General features: G+C 39.8%; 1 pseudogene; it reads right to left on the bottom strand.

Moving 5' to 3' along the window:
- On the bottom strand, positions 1-3,427 carry LOC119514712 (annotated as a pseudogene).
- Between the last annotated feature and the right edge of the window lie 14,001 nt (positions 3,428-17,428).

Here is a 17,428-nt window from a genome sequence, read left to right as displayed (position 1 = left end):
TTAACAAAGTGACAGAAGCTCATCATCACTCCTTTCATTTTGTAGTGTTTTTTTCTAAGCAAGTGTCCAGCATCTGGGCAATGTGGACATAACAGAGCCACAGGGCTCTTCTCAATTATTTGGCCCTACTCTAGAGCACACAGCACTGCATGGTTGTCTAAACAATTGTCCTTGATCTGAGGCAAGATGGAGAAGAGATCTGGAGCAGTCACTCACATCAAAGTCTGAAGCTCCATCAGAAAATGGAATTAACATTTCAAAACCATCATCTTCTTCTCTTCTGTTTACCCCATTATCAAGTTGTCTCAAGGGACCCTGGTTCTGATTTACAGTTTGATCGCCCTTGTGTAAAATGTACTCTATGTTGCCCCTCAAGTCGTATGACTTGGTGCATGTGTGAGCTGGTAACACACAGGGCTCACACTTGGAGCTTCCTTACTTCTCACATCCCTTCCGTTCCCACCTTGGGTATTCTGAATTGAAGAACTCCCACATGCTCCCACTGTTGCTTCTACAACCCCTTCAGATGCTCCTGTTGTGTCACATCTCTCATTTTCTGTGTCCATGTCATCAGACTCCACAGAAAACAAACTTCTGGGAGTATTATTTCTTTCAGGTTCTCTGCTGGTACTCTGACTAGGGACAGCCTCTTCTCCAACTGCCAGAACCAAACCCAATGACCCTGGATAATGTGATCTTGTAAATTAAGAACATGATTCCAAATGTTGCTGGATCTGCCTGTTATTGGAAGCCTTGCTGAAGTAAATCCAAGCAGAGATGATATAGCTGATATGTTTGGGGGAACAAACAGGAAACTCTTCAACTTGTGAAACTAAACAATCAATCACGCATATGACGGAGAAGCTCTTCTTCCTAATGATTCTGTTTCCACTTTTGACCACCATGTTTCAAATCATCTTTGCTCAAACATTCTCAGAGAGTAAAGCTGGCCAGTGCCTCCCAGTTCAACAGTGCACAACGGGCCATTGATAAGGCTGCGGGGATGGCTGCAGCTCTGAGTCTGGTGGGCAGTTACCAGGGAGATCTCATTGCTGCCACCACCAGTCGTCTTGACAACCAAACACCCAGCTTTCAGACACACGAGGCTTGTTCTTTACAATGAAGGTTTTTTTGGCTGGCAAAAAAAAAGCAGTTAAAATTTTTTTTTTTAAATTTCTGAGCCACTTGGACAATGACTCTGGTAGCTGCAGTGATCAGAACGAGGCTAACAGACACTATTTTGGAACACGGAAATTCTTCTTTTTGACAGATGGTACAATTGAGCTTTCATTAGGCAATGCCAATACCTATCACAAGTCTGCTGCTCGGTACAACAACCCATTCCTGCCACCCTACCCCCACCAGGGTATTTTCCAAGGCACACAGAAGTCACCCACTTGACAGGTAGCATTCAATCCCCTTTCAGTGCTCACTTTATTGACACAAAAATGTACCCTTACCTATCAGAAGAAGAAACAAATATAAGGGTTACACTGGAATCAAAAGAAGTTAATACACACAAAAGTTTATGTGGATTCCCCTCTAATTCACATTATATATTTTGACATAATCACCAGGACCAGAACCACCAAGTTTCAAGTCAGTGAAATACAAAATGACTACCAGTGTCTACTAACAAGGTGCAATTGCTTCCAGGAGGATCAAAGTCTGGATATTTGGGAGAATTAGGAGTACCACATAAATACGTTAACTACTGTCTACAAGTTAGCACATCACAGTCTATCTTATCTCCTAGGTTGAGGCAGTCAATGTTTCCATCACATTTTAAAGATTTGGGGAGGCAGGGGTAAACTTTGGCAAACAGGGAAACACCGGAACTGGATGTAAGCCCAGTATTGAAAAGAAGCAGCTGTTGGAGGATTTGTTTTTTTGGCACAGATATCTTCATTGGAACTATCTCTATATTCATCTACGTTATGACATCTCCAGGCTACTGCTATATACTTTCCACAGTGAAACTGATCATAAGCGCAGTTTGGTTCCTCAGATTTCCCTGAATGATATGTCAGTGTGAAACGCATTCTAGAGACGCTGTCACACAAATGGAATCTTATCCAGAGATGATCTTGTGAAGAAATAGGTGGTGGAATTGCAGAACTACATGCTCTGTAATGTTCAATATTCTTGTATGTTTCTATCATCAATCAGTCCAAACTGCATATTCTGGACCCTTGAATGTCAGAATCCAGAAAACTTATAGTAATGATTTCCCCTGGGTTTGTCTTTTGAACCAGCTGTGGTGGTTTGAAGCTGTATGTACCCCCAAAAAACGTATTCTTAAATTTAATCCTTTCCTGCGGGAGTGACCCCATTGTAAGTAGGGCTTTGACGAGGCTACTTCAGTTAAGGTGTGACCCACCTCAATCAGGATGGGTCTTAATTCTATTACTGGAGTCCTTTTTAGAGAATGAAATTCAGACATAGAGAAAAAAAAAAGCCACAGAGGAAGCAGCCAAAAGCCGAAATCAACAGAAACTGGAAGAGAAGGAAAAGACCAGGAAATGCCACCACATGCATTGCTAAGTGACAAACTAAGGACCAAGGATTGCTACAGCCAGCCCAGAGCACAGTCTTTGGGGAGAAGGCATTGCCTTGATGAATCTTGATTTACATTTTCTTTTAGCCTCAAAACCGTAAGCTAATAAATCCCCATTAAGTTGACCCATTTCACGGTATTTGCATGAGTAACCTAGAAAACTAAAACACCAGCCATAGTCGATTTTTGCAGGAAATTCAGAAGGACAGCCTGGGCTTGTGATTATATCACTTGGTGCTCGAATTTGTTCTGGAGTCTCTCCACAAACTTAACTCCGTCGAAACCATACTAGCAGGCAAAGATCATCACTGACCTCTGCCAAATCTTCAGTCCCCATGACACTTGATCTTTCTGGAGCACTTGATGCTGCTTTTCTGTTTTTTATGAAACTGCACTACCTTGTCTTTGCTGACATTGCTTCTTCTGGTTCTCCCCTAACTCTTGACTGTTCTGTATTAGTTCTCTAGCACTGGATCCTCCTTCCTCTGCCAGCTCCTGATTTCTTGTTGCTCACAGTTCAGTGCCAAGCTTTCTGCTCCTCTTACTCCCTGTGGAAAACCTCATCCACTCCTATAGTTTCAACTATGATCATGGGCTTAAAATCTCTGACCCAGAGATTTTGCAAAGTCAAATGTCCACTGGTCATTCCAGCCACAAATCCAACATGGTCAGAACTAAACTACTAAGTGTGTTTTCTCAATCCTTTTCTTTATCCTATATTCTAAATCTTCATTGTCTCAGGCATCATTTGGTTGAAGGGGCAATCACATTACCAGATGAGACTCCTGAAATATCCACCTTGTCAGAATGTTCTACAAAAGCACCATATCCATACACCCAGGTGAGACAACACCAACACAGACCTTTCATGCTCCAGCAAGGAGCCATTACCAAGGCAGAAGGAGGGATGGAAGGAGGGAAGGAGGGAGGGAGAGAGGAAAGGAGCGCCAGAGGCTGCAGCAGATATAGCCACTCCATCCATCTCTCTCTCTAACTCCCTCCCTCCTTCCTTCTTGCCCTGGAGCTACCTGTGAGCTCCAACCCCTGCAGCATGAGAACCCCTGCATTGATTCAAATCAACATCTTGGCATTACTGAATCTTTTACTCCATGAATGTGGTATATAGCTCTCCATTTTTTTTTTTAGGTTCTTCTTTATTTTCATTTAGGTATGTTCTGTATTTTTCAGTATGGAGGTCTTACACATCCTTTGTTGAATTTTTCTTATGTATTTTTACATTTTTTGATGATATAGTAAATGGCATTTAAAATATAATTTTCCAATTGTTTGTTGTTAGTATATACAAATTGAACTAATTTTGTATCTTAGCTAATTCCTTTGATCTTGAAAGATTCACTTATTAGTTTATAGTAGGTTTTTGTAGACTTCTTTGTATTTTCTATGTACATAATCATGTTGTCTGTGAACAATGACACATTAAGTTCTTCCTTTCTTTCTTTTTCTTTTTCTTTTCTTTTTCTTGCTTTTTTGCACTGACAAGGATCTCGAGAACAATGAAGAGAAGAAACAGAGATAGTGGACATCCTTGTCTTGTTCTTGAACATTTATAGCGCTCTTCTTTCCTTCTTGGAGATCTGTGTCTCCTGTAGAATTATTTCCCTTCAGCCTTTAGATTTCCTCATAGTAAAACGCTATTATCCTCTTAACAAATTCCCTCAGCTTTTGTTTTTCTGACAATGTCATTAGATTAGAACACCACCATGGACAAAATTTATCTTGCTGACATGTTTGAACCCAATGAGTGCAGAATATACATTTGTTTCAAGTTCACATGGAAGATTTATCCAATTGACTATATGCTGGGCTACAAAGCAAGTCTCAACAAATATAAAAGTTTTGATAGTATAGAATAAGTTCTTTAACCATTGTGAAATTAAATTAAAATCAATAACAAAATGATGACTAGAAAATACCCCAAAACTTGAAAACTAAGCAATGTACATCTAAATAATCCTTGGATCAAAGAAGAAATCACAATGGAAATGAGAATATGTTTTGAAATAAATGATAATGAAAATAGTGCATATCAAAACTTGTGGGATACAGCTAAAATCGTGTTTAGAAGAAAATCCATTGCACTTAATGAATGTATTAGAAAAGAAAATAAAAAAATTAAGTATTCACCTGAAGAATTAGAAGAAAAGTAGGAAATTAAATCCAAAAATTAGAGGGAAGGAAATAATAAAGATAAAAGCAGAAAATAATAAAACAGAAAATAAACACACAATGAAGAGAAATGCCAAAGATGAAAGAGAAAGATGAATTCATTGTTAATCTTGTTGCAAGGCTAATCAAGGAAATAAAGTTGAGAAGGCACAATTTACCAATATCAAATATAAAAAACAAAATAGTAGTATAGAGACTACAGACGTTTTAAAACATAACAAAAAAGATATTTGAACAACCTAATATCAATGTATTTGAAAATTTTATGAAATGGATAAATGTCAAGAAAAACACAACTTATCTAAACTAAATAAGAAAGGATAGAACATTTGAATAGCCCAATATTTACTAAGTGACTGAATCTGTAATTTAAAAGCCTTTTACAAAGAAAAGCCAGGCCCAGCTTGCTTTACTGGTGAATCCTTTCAAACATTGAAGGAAGAAACATCAGCTTTACATAAACATTTTCAGAGCACAGAAAAATAAGGAACACATTTATATCAGTATAACATTGATGCCCAATCTGAGAAGGACTTTCCAGAAAGGAAAATGATAGGCCAGTATCTCTCATGAACATAGATGTAACAATCCTGAATGAAATATTAGCAAATGGAAACTGCCATATCTAAAAAAGTGAAATACATCTTAACTAGGTTAACTTTCCTTTTGAGAGCAGGACTAAGACAAAGATGTCCACTTTTATTCAATATTGAACTGAGGTCCTAGTCAGTACAATAAGACAAGAATCTGAAATAAAGCTATAAAAATTTTAAATGATACAAGTAAGTGTTTTTTTGCATAAAATATTATTGTTTATGTGAAAAATCTAAAGGGGTCTACAGATAAACTATTATAATAGGTGAATTTAGCATGTGCACCCATTAATAAAACAGAAATTGATTTTGCTTTTGTATGTTAGTAACTAATATTAGGAAATGACATTTTTAAAATGAAATGATTTACAATAGCTTTAAAAAGTACAAATACCCAAGAATAAATTTGATGAGAGATGTGCAATACCATTAAATAGAAAGCTACTAAACTTTAGTGAGATGAATTAAAGAAGACCTGGATAACTAGTGGGATATGCCATGTACATGAATTGGAAAAGTCAATAATATAAAGTTGTCAATTCTCCTCCAAATCCAAGGCAATCCCAATGAAAATCCTAGCAAGTATTTTGTAGGAATTGATAAGCTGATTCTAAACTTTATAAGATTATATTAAAAGGCAAAAAATTCAAGACAATCTTGAAGAAGAACAAAGTTGTAGGATTTACACTACTTCCTACTACAGATAATAACACTTGTTAGATAGCTATAGTTATTAAGATATGGTGTCATTGCTCCAAGAGGAGAGAAATAAATCAAGGGACCAGATTAGAGAGTACAGTTGGCATATACTCAATACATACATACTCTAAGATGCAGAAATTCCACTTCCAAGTTATACATGCAACAGAATTCTATATGTTTGTTCACTTAAAAGTATGTACAAAAATGGTCAGAGATTAAAAGAACATGGTCGGGACTGGTGAGCTGTATGTTTTAGTTACTCCTCCAGGAAAGTAGGTAGAAAGCCAGGAACTGCGTGGACTGGACACCACAGAGCAATCTGACTTTGGGCATACTTCATACAACACTCATGAAAATGTGGAACTGCTGAGATCAGCGAAATCTGTAAGTTTTTGCGGCCAGGGGACCCGCGCCCCTCCCTGCCAGGCTCAGTCCCGGGGGAGGAGGGGCTGTCAGCTACGGGAAGGAGAAGGGAGAACTGCAGTGGCAGCCCTTATCCGAAACTCATTCTACTGATCCAAACTCCAACCATAGATAGACTGAGACCAGATACCAGAGAATCTGAGAGCAGCCAGCCCAGCAGAGAGGAGACAGGCATAGAAAAAAACAACACGAAAAACTCCAAAATAAAAGTGGAGGATTTTTGGAGTTCTGGTGAACATAGAAAGGGGAAGGGCAGAGCTCAGGCCCTGAGGCTCATATGCAAATCCCGAAGAAAAGCTGATCTCTCTGCCCTGTGGACCTTTCCTTAATGGCCCTAATTGCTTTGTCTCTTAGCATTTCAATAGCCCATTAGATCTCTGAGGAGGGCCCTTTTTTTAAATCCTTTTTTCTTTTTCTAAAACAATTACTCTAACAAGCCCAATACAGAAAGCTTCAAAGACTTGCAATTTGGGCAGGTCAAGACAAGAGCAGAGCTAATAGAGCTCTGAGACCAAAGGCAATAATCCACTGGCTGAGAAAATTCACTAAACACCACAACTTCCCAAGAAAAGGGGGGTGTCCGCTCACAGCCATCATCCTGGTGGACAGGAAACACTCCTGCCCATCACCAGCCCCATAGCCCAGAGCTGCCCCAGACAACCCAGTGTGATGGAAGTGCTTCAAATAACAGGCACACACCACAAAACTGGGCGTGGACATTAGCCTTCCCTGCAACCTCAGCTGATTGTCCTAGAGTTGGGAAGGTGGAGCAGTGTGAATTAACAAAGCCCCATTCAGCCATCAGTTCAGGAGACTGGGAGCCTCCCTACACAGCCCAGCAGCCCAGAACTGCCCTGGGGGGACGGCACTCACCTGTGACATAGCACAGTCATCTCTCAACAGAGAACCCGGGGTGCACAGCCTAGAAGAGGGGCCCACTTGCAAGTCTCAGGAGCCATACGCCAATACCAAGGACTTGTGGGTCAGTGGCAGAGACAAACTGTGGCAGGACTGAACTGAAGGATTAGACTATTGCAGCAGCTTTAAAACTCTAGGATAACCAGGGAGATTTGATTGTTGGAGCCACCCCCACTCCCTGACTGCCCAGAAACACGCCCCATATACAGGGCAGGCAACACCAACTACACACGCAAGCTTGGTACACCAATTGGACCCCACAAGACTCACTCCCCCACTCACCACAAAGGCTAAGCAGGGGAGAACTGGCTTGTGGAGAACAGGTGGCTCATGGACGCCACCTGCTGGTTAGTTAGAGAAAGTGTACTCCACGAAGCTGTAGATCTGATAAATTAGAGATAAGGACTTCAATTGGTCTACAAATCCTAAAAGAACCCTATCAAGTTCAGCAAATGCCAAGAGGCCAAAAACAACAGAAAATTATAAAGCATATGAAAAAACCAGACGATATGGATAACCCAAGCCCAAGCACCCAAATCAAAAGATCAGAAGAGACACAGCACCTAGAGCAGCTACTCAAAGAACTAAAGATGAACAATGAGACCATAGTACAGGATGTAAAGGATATCAAGAAGACCCGAGAAGAGCATAAAGAAGACATTGCAAGACTCAATAAAAAAATGGATGATCTTAAGGAAATTAAAGAAACTGTTGACCAAATTAAAAAGATTCTGGACACTCATAGTACAAGACTAGAGGAAGTTGAACAACGAATCAGTGACCTGGAAGATGACAGAATGGAAAATGAAAGCATAAAAGAAAGAATGGGGAAAAAAATTGAAAAAATCGAAACGGACCTCAGGGATATGATAGATAATATGAAACGTCCGAATATAAGACTCATTGGTGTTCCAGAAGGGGAAGAAAAGGGTAAAGGTCTAAGAAGAGTATTCAAAGAAATTGTTGGGGAAAACTTCCCAAATCTTCTAAACAACATAAATACACAAATCATAAATGCTCAGCGAACTCCAAACAGAATAAATCCAAATAAACCCACTCCGAGACATATTCTGATCACACTGTCAAACACGGAAGAGAAGGAGCAAGTTCTGAAAGCAACAAGAGAAAAGCAATTCACCACATACAAAGGAAACAGCATAAGACTAAGTAGTGACTACTCAGCAGCCACCATGGAGGTGAGAAGGCAGTGGCACGATATATTTAAAATTCTGAGTGAGAAAAATTTCCAGCCAAGAATACTTTATCAAGCAAAGCTCTCCTTCAAATTTGAGGGAGAGCTTAAATTTTTCACAGACAAACAAATGCTGAGAGAATTTGCTAACAAGAGACCTGCCCTACTGGAGATACTAAAGGGAGCCCTACAGACAGAGAAACAAAGAAAGGACAGAGAGACTTGGAGAAAGGTTCAGTACTAAAGAGATTCGGTATGGGTACAATAAAGGATATTAATAGAGAGAGGGGAAAAATATGACAAACATAAACCAAAGGAGAAGATGGCTGATTCAAGAAATGCCTTCACGGTTATAATGTTGAATGTAAATGGATTAAACTCCCCAATTAAAAGATACAGATTTGCAGAATGGATCAAAAAAAATGAACCATCAATATGTTGCATACAAGAGACTCATCTTAGACACAGGGACACAAAGAAACTGAAAGTGAAAGGATGGAAAAAAATATTTCATGCAAGCTACAGCCAAAAGAAAGCAGGTGTAGCAATATTAATCTCAAATAAAATAGACTTCAAATGCAGGGATGTTTTGAGAGACAAAGAAGGCCACTACATACTAATAAAAGGGGCAATTCAGCAAGAAGAAATAACAATCGTAAATGTCTATGCACCCAATCAAGGTGCCACAAAATACATGAGAGAAACACTGGCAAAGCTAAAGGAAGCAATTGATGTTTCCACAATAATTGTGGGAGACTTCAACACATCACTCTCTCCTATAGATAGATCAACCAGACAGAAGACCAATAAGGAAATTGAAAACCTAAACAATCTGATAAATGAATTAGATTTAACAGACATATACAGGACATTACATCCCAAATCACCAGGATACACATACTTTTCTAGTGCTCATGGAACTTTCTCCAGAATAGATCATATGCTGAGACATAAAACAAGCCTCAATAAATTTAAAAAGATTGAAATTATTCAAAGCACATTCTCTGACCACAATGGAATACAATTAGAAGTCAATAACCATCAGAGACTTAGAAAATTCACAAATACCTGGAGGTTAAACAACACACTCCTAAACAATCAGTGGGTTAACGAAGAAATAGCAAGAGAAATTGCTAAATATATGGAGACGAATGAAAATGAGAGCACAACATACCAAAACCTATGGGATGCAGCAAAAGCAGTGCTAAGGGGGAAATTTATAGCACTAAACGCATATATTAAAAAGGAAGAAAGAGCCAAAATCAAAGTACTAACAAATGAAGAAGCTAGAAAATGAACAGCAAACCAATCCTAAACCAAGTAGAAGAAAAGAAATAACAAGGATTAAAGCAGAAATAAATGGCATAGAGAAGAAAAAAACAATAGAGAGGATAAATATCACCAAAAGTTGGTACTTTGAGAAGATCAACAAGATTGACAAGCCCCTAGCTAGACTGACAAAATCAAAAAGAGAGAAGACCCATATAAACAAAATAATGAATGAAAAAGGTGACATAACTACAGATCCTGAAGAAATTAAAAAAATTATAAGAGGATATTATGAACAACTGTATGGCAACAAACTGGATAATGTAGAAGAAATGGACAATTTCCTGGAAACATATGAACAACCTAGACTGACCAGAGAAGAAATAGAAGACCTCAACCAGCCCATCACAAGCAAAGAGATCCAATCAGTCATCAAAAAGCTTCCCACAAATAAATGCCCAGGGCCAGATGGCTTCACAGGGGAATTCTACCAAACGTTCCAGAAAGAACTGACACCAATCTTACTCAAACTCTGTCAAAACATTGAAGAAAATGGAACACTACCTAACTCATTTTATGAAGCTAACATCAATCTAATACCAAAACCAGGCAAAGATGCTACAAAAAAGGAAAACTACCGGCCAATCTCCCTAATGAATATAGATGCAAAAATCCTCAACAAAATACTTGCAAATCGAATCCAAAGACACATTAAAAAAATCATACACCATGACCAAGTGGGGTTCATTCCAGGCATGCAAGGATGGTTCAACATAAGAAAATCAATCAATGTATTACAACACATTAACAAGTCAAAAGGGAAAAATCAATTGATCATCTCAATAGATGCTGAAAAAACATTTGACAAAATCCAACATCCATTTTTGATAAAAACACTTCAAAAGGTAGGAATTGAAGGAAACTTCCTCAACATGGTAAAGAACATATATGAAAAACCCACAGCCAGCATAGTACTCAATGGTGAGAGACTGAAAGCCTTCCCTCTACGATCAGGAACGAGACAAGGATGCCCGCTGTCACCACTGTTATTCAACATTGTGCTGGAAGTGCTAGCCAGGGCAATCCGGCAAGACAAGGAAATAAAAGGCATCCAAATTGGAAAAGAAGAAGTAAAACTGTCATTGTTTGCAGATGATATGATCTTATATCTAGAAAACCCTGAGAAATCGACGATACAGCTACTAGAGCTAATAAACAAATTTAGCAAAGTGGCGGGATACAAGATTAATGCACATAAGTCAGTAATGTTTCTATATGCTAGAAATGAACAAACTGAAGAGACACTCAAGAAAAAGATACCGTTTTCAATAACAACTAAAAAAATCAAGTACCTAGGAATAAACTTAACCAAAGATGTAAAAGACCTATACAAAGAAAACTACATAACTCTACTAAAAGAAATAGAAGGGGACCTTAAAAGATGGAAAAATATTCCATGTTCATGGATAGGAAGGCTAAATGTCATTAAGATGTCAATTCTACCCAAACTCATCTACAGATTCAATGCAATCCCAATCAAAATTCCAACAACCTACTTTGCAGACTTGGAAAAGCTAGTTATCAAATTTATTTGGAAAGGGAAGATGCCTCAAATTGCTAAAGACACTCTAAAAAAGAAAAACAAAGTGGGAGGACTTACACTCCCTGACTTTGAAGCTTATTATAAAGCCACAGTAGTCAAAACAGCATGGTACTGGCACAAAGATAGACATATAGATCAATGGAATCGAATTGAGAATTCGGAGATAGACCCTCAGATCTATGGCCGACTGATCTTTGATAAGGCCCCCAAAGTCAATGAACTGAGTCATAATGGTCTTTTCAACAAATGGGGCTGGGAGAGTTGGATATCCATATCCAAAAGAATGAAAGAGGACCCCTACCTCACCCCCTACACAAAAATTAACTCAAAATGGACCAAAGATCTCAATATAAAAGAAAGTACCATAAAACTCCTAGAAGATAATGTAGGAAAACATCTTCAAGACCTTGTATTAGGTGGCCACTTCCTAGTCTTTACACCCAAAGCACAAGCAACAAAAGAAAAAATAGATACATGGGAACTCCTCAAGCTTAGAAGTTTCTGCACCTCAAAGGAATTTCTCAAAAAGGTAAAGAGGCAGCCAACTCAATGGGAAAAAATTTTTGGAAACCATGTATCTGACAAAAGACTGATATCTTGCATATATAAAGAAATCCTACAACTCAATGACAATAGTACAGACAGCCCAATTATAAAATGGGCAAAAGATATGAAAAGACAGTTCTCTGAAGAGGAAATACAAATGGCCAAGAAACACATGAAAAAATGTTCAGCTTCACTAGCTATTAGGGAGATGCAAATTAAGACCACAATGAGATACCATCTAACACCGATTAGAATGGCTGCCATTAAACAAACAGGGAACTACAAATGCTGGAGGGGATGTGGAGAAATTGGAACTCTTATTCATTGTTGGTGGGACTGTGTAATGGCTCAGCCACTCTGGAAGTCAGTCTGGCAGTTCCTTAGAAAACTAGATATAGAGTTACCATTCGATCCAGCGATTGCACTCCTCGGTATATACCCGGAAGATCGGAAAGCAGTGACACGAAAAGATATCTGCATGCCAATGCTCATAGCAGCATTATTCACAATTGCCAAGAGATGGAAACAACCCAAATGTCCTTCACAGATGAGTGGATAAATAAAATGTGGTATATACACACGATGGAATACTACACGGCAGTAAGAAGGAACGATCTCGTGAAACATATGACAACATGGATGAACCTTGAAGACATAATGCTGAGTGAAATAAGCCAGGCACAAAAAGAGAAATATTATATGCTACCACTAATGTGAACTTTGAAAAACGTAAAACAAATGGTTTATAATGTAGAATGTAGGGGAACTAGCAATAGAGAGCAATTAAGGAAGGGGGAACAATAATCCAAGAAGAACAGATAAGCTATTTAACGTTCTGGGGATGCCCAGGAATGACTATGGTCTGTTAATTTCTGATGGATATAGTAGGAACAAGTTGACAGAAATGTTGCTATATTAGGTAACTTTCTTAGGGTAAAGTAGGAACATGGAAGTTAAGCAGTTATCTTAGGTTAGTTGTCTTTTTCTTACTCCCTTGTTATGGTCTCTTTGAAATGTTGTTTTATTGTATGTTTGTTTTCTTTTTAACTTTTTTTTCATACAGTTGATTTAAAAAAGAAGGGAAAGTTAAAAAAAAAAAAAAGAAAAACAAGGAAAAAAAAGATGTAGTGCCCCCTTGAGGAGCCTGTGGAGAATGCAGGGGTATTGGCCTACCCCACCTCGATGGTTGCTAACATGACCACAGACATAGGGGTCTGGTGGTTTGATGGGTTGCACCCTCTACCATAGGTTTTACCCTTGGGAAGACGGTTGTTGCAAAGGAGAGGCTAGGCCTCCCTATGGTTGTGCCTAAGAGCCTCCTCCCGAATGCCTCTTTGTTGCTCAGATGTGGCCCTCTCTCTCTGGCTAAGCCAACTTGAAAGGTGAAACCACTGCCCTCCCCCCTACGTGGGATCAGACACCCAGGGGAGTGAATCTCCCTGGCAATGTGGAATATGACTCCCGGGGAGGAATGTAGACCTGGCATCATGGGATGGAGAACATCTTCTTGACCAAAAGGGGGATGTGAAAGGAAATGAAATAAGCTTCAGTAGCAGAGAGATTCCAAAAGGAGCCGAGAGGTCACTCTGGTGGGCACTCTTACGCACACTTTAGACAACCCTTTTTAGGTTCTAAAGAATTGGGGTAGCTGGTGGTGGATACCTGAAACTATCAAACTACAACCCAGAACCCATGAATCTCGAAGACAGTTGTATAAAAATGTAGCTTATGAGGGGTGACAAGGGGATTGGGAAAGCCATAAGGACCACACTCCACTTTGTCTAGTTTATGGATGGATGAGTAGAAAAATAGGGGAAGGAAACAAACAGACAAAGGTACCCAGTGTTCTTTTTTACTTCAATTGCTCTTTTTCACTCTAATTATTATTCTTGTTATTTTTGTGTGTGTGCTAATGAAGGTGTCAGGGATTGATTTAGGTGATGAATGTACCACTATGTAATGGTACTGTGAACAATCGAAAGTACGATTTGTTTTGTATGACTGCGTGGTATGTGAATATATCTCAATAAAATGAAGATAAAAAAAAATAAATTAAAAAAAAAATGGTCAGAGCAGTACTATTCAAATTACTCCCATCTATTCTATGTGAATAAATCTGTTTAAATTTTTAAAAAAAATTATTCCCATCTACCAACAGTAGGATAAATACTTAAATTGTGGTATACTCACACAATGGAGCATTATACAGAAATATCTTAATGACTTTTTCATTTGTATCATAAACTTAATTTATCCTTAAGAATCTACTAAACTACTTAATTCTTTACAAGCTGTTTGAATAAATAAGAGGAATTAAATATGCCAATGATTTTTTTGTTCACCAAGTATAATATTTGGAAGTTCTAAAAACAAGAAAAAATTTATTAACTGCATTACATTTTCATGTTTGATTTCAGTACAATTTCAAAGGTGAAAAAAATTGGCAAGAATATCACAAGGAACTCCCATATCGCCTTCACCCAGCTTTCCTAATTATTAACATTTTATCATACTTGCCCCTCTCTCATATATAGTCATCCGTCTTATATATCATCAGCTATCCATAGACAGAGTTTTTTGATCCAGTTGAGATTAGGTTGCAGACATGCTGCCTAATTTTTCCTTAGTACATCAGCATGTATTTCCTAAAAACAAGGACACTCTCCTACAGAATCACAGAACAACCATCAAAATCAGGAAATTAATATTGATCCATTATTACTATCTTACCCAAAGGCCCTGTTCTGGTTTGCTAATGCTGCCATTATGCAAAACACCAGAAATGGATTGGCTTTTACAGAGGGGGTTTATTTGGTTACAAAGTTGCAGCCTTAAGGCCATAAAGTGTCCGAGGTAAGGCATCAACAATAGGGCACCTTCACTGGAGAAAGGCCATTGGCATCTGGAAAACCTCTGTTAGCTAGGAAGGCAGGTGGCTGGCATCTGCTTGCTCCCAGGTTGCTTCAAAATGGCGTTCTCCAAAATGGCAGCATCAGCTTTCAGTGGCTGTCTTCCAAATGTCTCTCTAAGCTGCTCTCCAAAATGTCACTCACAGCTGTTCTGAGGTCCTTCTGTTTGTGAGTTCTTCAAAGTGTTTCTCTTGGCTACAGTAGTACCTCCTTCTGCCTGTGAACACTTTTATGGACTCCAGTGATTCAATTAAGGCCCACCCTGAGTGGGTGGGGTAACACCTCCATGGAAATTACCCAATTAAAGTTCTTGCCCAAAGTTGATTGAGTCACATCTCCATGGAAACACTCATTCAAAGGATTCCAAAGTAATCAACACTAATACGTCTGCCCCACAAGATTGCATCAAAGAACATGGTGTTTTGGGGGCCAGAATACATCCAAACTGGCACAGACCCCATTCAAACTTTGCTGATTGTTCCAGTCACATCCTTTCTGGGTTCAGGATCCAATCCAAGACCATGTGTTGCATTTAGTGCCATGTCTCTTTAGTCTCCATCAATATGAAACAGTTACTCACCCTTCCCTTGTCTCTTAAGACTATCACAGCCAGACCTGTCTTAGTTGGTAGAGTCTCCCTCAGTTGATTCCTCATGATTCGATTTAGTTTGTGTATTTTTGGCAGAAAGATCATCGATGTACCATTGCGTTCCTCTCAGTGCATCGTACCAGACCGATTTGTCCCATCATTGGTGATGTCACCTTTTATTACTTGAGTGAAATGATGCCTGCAGTTTTCTTCATTGTATAAGTTAATTTATAATATTTGTATTTCTTAATTATTAAATAATTATTAATTATTTTGTGGGGAGATACCTTGAGGCTATGTAAACTTTCCTAATCAAACTCTTATCTACTAGTTTTAGCATCCATAAATAATTCTAGCTTGAATCAATTTTTCCTCTGACGGTTGCCAAGTGGTGGTTTGCTAACTCCACCATTGTTTCCTGAGGCAGGCAGCAGTGGGGACTGGAGCTGGGGCTTCTGATGCAGCTTGCTGGTGCAAGGATGGGACTTGAAGAACTAGTCTCCCAGACTCCAGGGTGTGTGGTCTGATCCCAGATCTCCACCTTTGATCAGCTACTTCATATGACTCTGAGAAGGGGCAATGTTCCAGCCCCTTGGGCAAAGGCAGCAGAAGGATCTTAAAGGAAGTAACCTTCTTCAAAGTGGTTAAAGGGCTGCATTAACCCAGCCAGTGCTGAATTAAGAAAACGCAGCTTCAAGAGCCATAGGAGAAGCTCCTGGTGCCCTGGCTGGCCCTCCCCCTGCCCTTCTACAACTCTGAGTGGAGCCGGCTTGCACCTCCATTGTGTTTCCCTGGCCCTGTTCCAGAGGGAGCAGAGTGGCCCCTGTGTGCATCCCGGGGTACAGGGGTGTCAGTGCCAATCTAGCCAGTGGAAGCTGAGAGACTGATCTGGGGACATGTCTTGGACTCTCCCTCCCACACTTTGTCCTGAGGACTGAGAAGCTGCTTGCAGACCGCTGGGATGGGGTGAGATAGGATCTGCGGCAAAGGGCTCCCTGCCTTAAGTCGCTCACCAGAGCCATCAGGAGCAGGACAAGCTGTTTCAAAGAGAGCAGAGGGGTTGTTCACTGGAACTCCTCTAAACTGTAAACGAAGAAGTCTAAGGCCTCTAGCGAGCACAGGCTCAGGAAAAGAAACAGAGTCCCCAGCTCCAGCTCTTCACAGACTCAGAAAAGACAGAGAAAGGACTCTGTACTTCCCGTTTGCCTTGGGCTGAGCTTATTTTCTAATATGCACACCTCTGAATGTGGCACTACCTCCAATATTTCAAAACTTCAGTGTCCTCACTGGGAGTCCTAACTTCTCAATCTGAAATTCAGGGGCCCCTATAGCCTGGCTCCAACCTTTATTTCTAAACTCCCAAACTTTTCTCCCTTCCCTGGCCCCAAGTCCAGCCAAATGGGATTCCACGGGGCCCACATCCCTCCCTCTCTGTGCTGTACCAGCTCTGAAGAGCCCTCTGCACCTGCCATCATACGCCATCCTGCAAGACTCATTGCAGCGAGGAACCTTAGGTATTCCTCTAAGTGACATTCATCTAGTGTCCTCAGGCTCAGTTTCATTCCAGGGACATTACTGTAGGTTTGAGGACTAATTAGATGGGGAAAATCTAGGCTTATGAAGAAAACTTTGAAGACTGCTGCAAAAGATCAGGAGAAACATTTTGGGCAAAGATAGGTGAGGTGAGAAAAAAAATGGAACTAGAGATCCTGTTGAGCTAGGGCAGCTGATGGTGGGGACTGGGGCCAAAGGGCTGGGACAGCCTTGTCTGATCCTGCCACGTTCTCCCTGAACCTCGGTTGAGGCTGGTGCAGCCAAAAGGCTACTTCTGGAGGATGGTCCCCAAACCCCAAACTGTCACCCACTGCTGCCATTTACTCCCTCCCAGCTAAATGCTACCCCAAGAAAAAAAAGACAAAGAAGCTTAAAATTGTGTAGGC

The sequence above is a fragment of the Choloepus didactylus genome, chromosome 18 (assembly GCF_015220235.1).
Source record: "Choloepus didactylus isolate mChoDid1 chromosome 18, mChoDid1.pri, whole genome shotgun sequence".
NCBI classification, from domain to species: Eukaryota; Metazoa; Chordata; class Mammalia; order Pilosa; family Megalonychidae; genus Choloepus; species Choloepus didactylus.
This window is presented reverse-complemented; position numbering and strand designations above follow the sequence as displayed.